This window comes from Momordica charantia (genome assembly GCF_013281855.1).
Source record: "Momordica charantia cultivar OHB3-1 chromosome 10 unlocalized genomic scaffold, Mcharantia_2.0 BLBB01000010.1, whole genome shotgun sequence".
Lineage (NCBI taxonomy): Eukaryota > Viridiplantae > Streptophyta > Magnoliopsida > Cucurbitales > Cucurbitaceae > Momordica > Momordica charantia.
The window spans coordinates 14,539,262-14,547,976 of NW_028275158.1; the positions used below are offsets into that span (position 1 = coordinate 14,539,262).

The 8,715-nt window shown below is 31.1% G+C and overlaps 1 long non-coding RNA gene across 2 annotated transcripts; it reads right to left on the bottom strand.

Annotated features, from left to right (window-relative positions):
- Window positions 1-999: 999 nt before the first annotated feature.
- On the bottom strand, window positions 1,000-6,423 carry LOC111024293 (uncharacterized). 2 transcript variants are annotated; one of them, XR_015787559.1, is made up of 4 exons: window positions 4,913-6,423; window positions 3,416-3,491; window positions 2,520-2,780; window positions 1,000-1,580 (listed from the first exon to the last, which is right to left on the bottom strand). It is a non-coding gene; the product is annotated as an uncharacterized LOC111024293 (long non-coding RNA). The 2 variants fall into 2 exon arrangements; XR_015787558.1 differs by lacking the exon at window positions 1,000-1,580 and having other exon boundaries at window positions 1,828-2,780.
- Window positions 6,424-8,715: the final 2,292 nt, after the last annotated feature.

Sequence of the window (8,715 nt, forward strand, 5' to 3'; positions counted from 1 at the left end):
GGTCGATACGACTCGAAGGAATAAGTCTTGGAGGAATAGGAAAAAACTAATGAGTTTAGAGAAGTATTGATGCCTTGGCTATGCGTGGTCAAGGGTCGGCGCAACAGTTCAAGGCCTTGGGTACAAAGGTCAAGGATCGAATGTGAAGTGCAGTAGAGAAGTGTCGAAGCCCTAAGTACAAATGTCAGGGGACGATACGACTCGAAGGAGTAAGTCTTTGAGAAACAGGAAAACAAACTAGTGAATTGAGGTGCGATGATGAGTTTGGCATGTAAGTTGCATGTTCATGTATGTGTATATTTTTATTTTATAAAGCATGACGATTTGTTATATCCATGTCGCTTGAACTTTCTGTGATAAGCATGTTGTTTGTGCGTGACCCTTCGGGTATGTACTGCTTATTGGGTACCGTGGTTGTACTTACCCCTTATTTTTCTCACCAGATTTTGTAGGTAACAGGGTTATTCTTCGGAATGGTGGTGGCGAGGAGGAGGCTTGATCAGAAAGACCATTAGTTGTGCTGCGTGCATTTAATTTCTTTTAGTTAGGCTAGTTGCAATTATTCCCTCCTGTAGTTGAGTTGTTAGTGATTGGTTCTGTTTACTTTTATGGTTTAAAAGATTTTTAAGTCGTCAGTTCACTACTCTTTGGGGTTATTAGTTTTTTTTAGCTTTTCGAGCTGTGGGGTTGCAATATATTAAGGATAATTATTAATACATTTGGTCATGTTGATATTCAATTAGCTTTTGTTTCGTTACCATTCGAGATCTTAATATTCGTTTAGTGGATAGTTTATGGTTTGTAAAGGTTTTTTTGAGAAGTTTGGATAAGGTGAAGTTTTTATTAGATGGATTATTTGTACAGTATTGAGTTTTGATTAAATCTTGAGTGTTGTTGGTTACTTTGTATAAACACTTGTAAGTGTTATTAAATAGAGTAGCACAGCGGAAGCGTGATGGGAATTTATTGTTGTTTAATTCTCTAGTACGAGTGGTGCTTTTAAGATGGTTTTAGTAACGATCCCTGTTGGAAGATTGGAAATCCTGAGGCGTTACAGTACTTGACACACAAAGCACAACCCACACATTAAAAGATTTCGACCCACCCATCAACAAAATCTATTTTTTCAACTGACCTAAGAATAATATTAGCTACATCAATTTTCTGTTAATAAGTTTTCGAAATTAGGGTATATTTAGCCTGTTTAATAGTTTCATACATCAAAGTCGAAACATGGATGGGTAGAATTCATTCTCATCACATGATGCAGCAAGTGGAGCAAGGGCGGCGAGCCCTCACCGGAGATGGTGGCGGAGGCTGATAGGACAGTGGGTAGTGATCCGGTGCGGTGGGGTACATGTCAGGATGATGGTTGCTGTATCTGTGAAGATCATCATATGTATTGTGATATGATGTGTGGCCATGATCAAATGCTGAAGATGCGGCAGCTGATTCCAGCTGAAGAAGAAGAAGCTCTACGCGTTTGCCTGATTTTGAAAGCATCTTCAAGAAGCTTTGAAGGTCTACATTTCCACTCACACTTGCCACTACTCTCTCCACGTGAATCTAATATGAAACTCCTAAAAATGTTAAAAAAATGAGTTTGTAAAATTATATATATAATTCACATCAAATATTAGTGTGCTTTGAAACATAAATATTCTTTATAAAGAGTTATTTCCTATTATGTGTCAAACATTATTATAATTATTAGTCTAATTTCAAAAATAAAATAATATTTTTAAAAACTACTTTTTTTTTTAATTTTAGCTTACATTTTGAAAATGTTAAGAAAAAATATATATCAAAAGTGTAAGTTATGTTTATAAGCTATGATTTTAAAATAATAATAAAAAAAAACCTAAGAAAATAGTTACCAAATTGGCCTACAGATTTCAAGTATTGGTTTTTATCTTTGGTTGGGCCGAGTGGCATTTATTCAAAACGGAATTATTTTTACCCCAAACTAAATTTTCTAACATTTTATGCTTATGTCACTTTTAAGGTTGTTAAGATTAATCATTAAGTGGGCTTCAATTATGTGGGCTGTTGTTATTCTGTTAGTATGAAATAACAAAATGGTTATAATTAGTTTTACTTTTAGTTAAAGGCCCAAGTGTCTATAAAAGACCTTTATCATCTGTCTAATACGTGAGGATTTTGATATAATTGAAAATCTCATTTGGTTGTGCATTCTCTCTATACGATATGAAATGTTGATTTTTCTTCTTCTTCTCTAGCTCCCTTGAAATTTTTCTAAAATCGTTAACAAAACTAGGTTATCTATAATAGACTCGCTAAACAATCTGGGCTAAACACTCATTTTAAAACTGAACCCAAATTATGTGATGGGCTTTAATTTGATTTGATTAAATCATAAAATTATTTTATAATACAAAGAAAAACTATTGAGTGCTTACAATGAAAAAAAAAAACATGTTTTTTCCCTCTCTAGATTTGGTGTTTTCCCTTCCCTCTTTCCCATTTTCATTCTTCTCATCCCTTTTCCGTACATGTACCTCCTCTCGCGATTCACGGTGATGGTCAAAGTTATGAAGGCCTGCGACGGTGAAGTTGAAAACCACATTGTTACGCTATGTCCTGCCTACGACCGCAGAGTAGCTTGAAAGATCTCTCTCGCTCTCAGTCATATCTCTCTCGCTCTCGCCCAGGCTTCTCTTGCTCTCTGTCTGATCTCTCTTGCTCTCGATTAGATATCTCTCGTTCTTGTTCAAATCTCTCTTACTCTTGCTTAAATCTCTCTCGATCTTTGCATTTATCTATTGTAAAATAATTTTATCAAATCAAATCACATCACATCATTTGGGTTTGATTGGGTTTCATAATGAGTGTGTTGAGGCAATATTTTTCTGTTAGAGAACTCAATTTTATTTATGATTTTGAAAAAATAGAGAGAATATAAGAAGAAAAATTAGGAGAGAGGAAGAATAAATGCCGGAAGAGAGAGAGATGTTTTTTGATTTGTTAGATATATACAAGAGAAAAGAGACAAAAAGAAGTAATGTGAGGAACAAAAAGTACATAATTTCAAAGCGGTTACAAAACTTGGACTTTCGTAAAAATCAAGTCTGGCTACTGTTGCCTAAAAATCCTTTTATCATGTTAGAAAGTTAGCCACGCTTATAATTTACAATTCCAGTGTCGGCTTTCTGTTTCTAAAGATTAATATCAACATAGGTTTTCTTTGTTTAATCTTTCATTTATTTTTAACACAATTCGAAATCTTTGACAATATTAAAAAAAAATTAAAATTAATAATATTATTTTACAACTTTTCTTACGTTTCTAAAATTTAACTATGTTTTTTTTCCACAAAAAAAAGGCAAATTATTAAGAAATAATAATATGATTAAAAGGAAAACAAAAGTAGAATGATATATATGAGAGAGAGGACCTTCGACAGTGGAAAAAATTTTGGTGATTGTTTTATGCCAACCTTCAGACTGCGTATCCACTTTCAGTTGACAGCTCTGCAGATTCACAAAACAAAGTTTTTATAGCCAACAAGAAGAAGAAGAGGAGAGAGATTAAAAAAACAAGAGAGAGAAACAGCTATGAACTCCAAAAAAATTACCATGAAACCATTGGATTTCATTCCCTCTACTGTGTAATATGGCTACTTAGCTTTTAGTATACGATCGTTGTCGTTGTTGTTTCTGTTTTCTTTTCTCGGCAGCAAAAAAAATTTTGATGGGAAACAAACACAAAGGAAAATAAGAGTTTTCCTTTGGGATTATTGAGGTATATGTCAATTAGCGCTGAGTTATACTCGCTTTGGCGGTCAATTGTTATGGTTAATTCAGGTTATGGAAGTTCTTACATTCTCCCAGTAATTTATTATATTATTCTATTTTTGTAACTTACATTAAGTTCTAAAGATTATTGTTATTATTATTATCTTTTCCTAAGAATTTTTTTTATTTTGATTAAATATATTAAATGAAAGCCTGGTCCAAGTTGAAAATTATAAAATTCACAGCGAAGTTGTCAAGGAAAAGAATCAACTAGTTATTGGAAATGGAAAGTCTTTGATCTGATTAACGCCTATTGATTTTCTGCTCTCTTTTGTTTTCAAAATAATTAGAGCCTTTTCCCATTTAAGTAAATGTGGTGAGAATCTTTGTAATAAAAAAAATGTGGTGAGATGAGAATCTCTAAAATCACTCCCCTTATATTCTGACAAGATTACGTTTCTCTATTCAAGGTAAATATAATTTTGAAGATCTAAGAGAATTATGTATCTCTAATTCGATTTTATTAGATTTCAATTTTATTTTTTTTATTTTTTTATTTTTTTTATGAATTTTATGTCTTTCTTGTTAATTAAATTAAGAATTGGCAATCTAATTGGTTACCATATTCCTACATTCTATGGGGCCATTAATTTAGTTTTTGCACCGTCTTGGTTTGGTTGAAACAACTAATAATCCACAATTTTTTTATCTAGACTAGTAAGAAACACATGTCATGCACATGAAATATTGTAGTTCTAATTTAAAGTAAACTAAACAGTATTTTTTAAGTTTACAATATTATCATTTAAAAGAAAGACAGTTTGTTTCTTTTAACTCTAAAGAATTAAATAATAACCTATAATTTTTAGATATATATAAATTATAGTATGAATTTAAGGTACAATCTTGTTGCAATAAATTACTTGTAAAAAACATATTATGGCAATAAAAGAAGAATATGAAATATTAGCATAAAAAGCCAGCACAATTGTAAATAGTAAGATGAAAGATGCAAAGCAGCAACAACGTGCAATTATTTATTTATTTTATTATTATTATTATCATTATTATTATTATTATTTTTTATAGAAAACATCAATGTGCAAGTATTATATTAAAAAAAAGTCTAAGATGTGATCATCTCTTCAAGACATTACCTGCATTCTGCCACCTAACATCACCGTCTCTTGAGATTGATGTGGCACCACCTTTAGCACCAAATATTTTTGTTCTGGTATATAGGATATTTTTGGAAATAGTTTAAGAAAAAAATTATTTAAAAAAAAAAAGTCCAAGAATAGAAGCTAGGGACATTTTGTTTTTGAAAAAAAAAAAAGTAAAAGAAATGGCTCTTATAGAATTGTATGAGTGGAAGAAGATGGTAGCAATAAATTACTTGTAAAAAAAAAATAGGGGCAACTCGCTAAAATAAATAACGCATTTTAAAAAATGGTCAAACATATGAGATATTGCATAAATGACTAAATCAAATTTTTTTAAAATACTGAATAAATATTTTAGACCAATATACTCCTGTAACAAAAATTAAGTATACAGAAATTTATTTGATAGAACGAATAGGAAAGGAATCAACCGTATCTAAGAAAACAATTGATAAATCAAATTTAAACTATTTAAAAGTGATACTCTATATTTTGAAATGCGATACTGAAAATAGATTTAAAAATTATAAAAAAATTGTTAAGGTTGATTTCTAAATGTATAGATTGAAAATCTAAAATTCCTAAATAAGAAAGGTAAATATGAATATTTATAGGGAAAATTATGAAAATTTAGAATCCTAACTTGTGTTGGAACAAGTTGGATTTAGGGTTTGTAGGGTATGCTTATTGTGCCTCTACTTAGAGGATAAGTGCAAGTGACACTGTCACAAGTAATAATCTGGAAATATTCCAAGTTCGTCTTCACAAGGACTAGTTTTTCTTTTAAAATTGAATTTGAAAACTATTTGAATGAGCAATCAGATTTGTGATAAAAATTGGTGAGATTGGTTGAACACAAAAAACACACGAAAATAATAGAATTTAAAAGGTCAATCCCCTTACTTCTGTTTAGTTCTAAAATGACGACTTACACCTATCAAATGTGCCCGTAATTACGCTCAATTTATGCAAACTGGTTCAACTCCTATTTCATACCGCTTTTGGTTTGTTTAGAATTTAAGGCTAGTGTTTACATATGTCTATGCAACTCTAGAATCCTAAATGAATTAAATGTCAACTTACGTTTAACGGGTAAGAGAGCCTATGTCTAGGATCTTGTTTTAGTTCTTATTTCTAAGTAACTTCCCGTTTTACCTTGATGATCCGTTTGACTCTAACCTTCTCAGAATTAAACTCAAACTAGTGTGATTTAAACAAGTGGTCAACAAGAAAATCAACTGGATAAATTGTATCAATCAATTTAAGATAAGAGAGCGTAATACGCCGTGCTCACTAATAGATGTAATTTAAAATAGATGACTAAACCATTCGTATGAGGGTTGAAAAATTAATTTAGCTACTCATGGAATTAAAATAAATGCAATAGGAAAAAAAGATAACAAAATAATGCATTTTCATTTAATCAGGAAATAAGAACACAAATTAGAGTGACTAGAATTGCGATAAAATAAGCAAGGAATAGTTGTAAAAGCAATAAAGGAAGAACAAGCATGGAAATGAGATGTGTAGAAGTGATGCTTGGAGACTCCTTTTATAGACCATGGGAGTAACAAGGATTGAGAAATTCAAAGAGGGTTGGCAACCACTAGTTGTTGTAGAGATATTAGGAGTAAAACCAAATCTTGGACCAATAAATTGGTCAAAAGTTGTTATTCCCGTTTTGACAATCTATGCATGGAATGTGGCTGGCGCATTGTGAAGCTGGAATTTCCAAAACAATTGGTTGGCGCATCCTTCTAATAATCTGGAAATACTTGTGGTGCGATGTGCCTGACACATTACAGTTATCAATTTTTAATTTTTCTTACAAAATAAACAAATTTTCATCAATTAGCGTCTATTTTCTTCTAACTAATTGTCTAAGTCCTTAATAACGAAATATGCACATTTTCCATGAATTATATGCATTAAAATACATTTTCCATCATAATTAACTCCCAACTAAGCATGTAAAACTACTCTTTTTAGCCTTTAATCAAGTCTTATCAATGCTACAAGTGAATATTTGCGACGAGAAATGAATCCTAATTTTAGCATGACTGACCCTTTTAATCCAGTCCATATAATGTCTCCTCCCAGTTACATCTTCACCTATAGTCCTCCACCGCCCCACTCAAGCCATTGGTCAATCATGTTTCGGTCAGTTGCCTCTGTCCGATTCCGATCAGTTCCGTCCCATTCCGATTAGTTTCTCCCCATTTCGTTTAGCACTCTGATCGTCAGTATATGACTCGTAGCCCAATTCTGATTCGCGCGCCGCCACCCAACATTTTACGCGCCGTCACCGCTGAGATCTGCCCACATCGACCAACAGTCCACTGTAGTCCAGTTGCCTCTTCAACAGCTTAGTATTTTGTTTTGATTTTGAGACTTTGAACGATGGGAAACGAAGAAAGGAAAGGTTTAAAAGCTTGTTTGCCTTCCCATAATTTAGGGAGAATTTAAAAATAAAACTTTTTTTTTTGCCTTCATGTAATTTAGGAAGAATTTTAACATAAAAAATATGTGTGGGACCGACCACATGAATGTGTCGTTTAAAATCAAATTTGTGAAGTATATCTACGTAAGTCCAACTACTTTATATAGTATATAGATGTTATTGGTGACCTTCTAATTTTAATATTTATTCAATTAGTATATACATGTATTGACCTCCTAATTTTGATCTTTCTTCAATTAGCATATTTATGTATTGACCTCCTAATTTTGATAATGAGTTGCATTGTGATATACATGTATTGACATCCTAATTTTGATAATTGAGTTGAATTTTGATATATACATATACTGACCTCTTAACTTTGATAATTGAGTTGCATTCTAATTTTGATAATTGAGTTGCATTATGATATATACATGTATTGACATCCTAGTTTTGATAATTCTTGAATTGGTACTTACATGTATTGACCTTCTAATTTAGTAATTAAGTTGCATAGTGATATATACACGTATTTCTAAATTTAATAATTCTTCCATTGGTATGTACATTTATCGACCTTCTAATTTTGATAATTGAGTTGCATAATGATATATACATGTTTGGCCCTTCTAAGTTTAATAATTATTCAATTGGTATATATATTTATTGACATTCAATTTTTAATAATTCAACAAATGTTTAAAAGGATGACAGGAAGTTTGATGAGAATAAAATGGTGAATGATGAGTCTAGAAATGAAGAAAAGAGAAATAAATCAACGTTGAAATAATATTTAGAAACTTAATTTGATAATGATATGCACTCAAATAATTAGTCCACACAATCTATTGTTGCAAAGAGAGAAGGGGAGCTTAGAAGAAGATAGAGCAGAACAGTTGCAGAACGATGAGATGTGAGACAGTAGAAAAATGACAATCATTTAAATTAACTAAAAGTCAAAACAAAATAATTAAAATAATTAATTTAAAATCTCTTTAATGTATGAAAACAATTTGAATTCAAAACAAGGTTGTTATGTAGTTCAATATAAGAAAAACCCAAAAAACTAAAAAAGGTATTGTTGGAAAATCACCATATTTTGTAAGACTCCTAAAATGCCCTTTGGCCATGTGTGCAAAATTTAAAATTAATGGCTACTTTTTAAATAGTTGCTAAAATTTAGCTATTGACTTAAATTACCCAAAAAAATATTATGACAATAAAAGAAGAAGATGAAATATTAGTATAGAAATCAAGCACAAAATTGTAGAGTAAGATGAAACATGAAAAAGCTGCAACAACGTGCAAGTATTTATTTATTATTATTATTTTTTTCTTAGAAAACATCAACGTG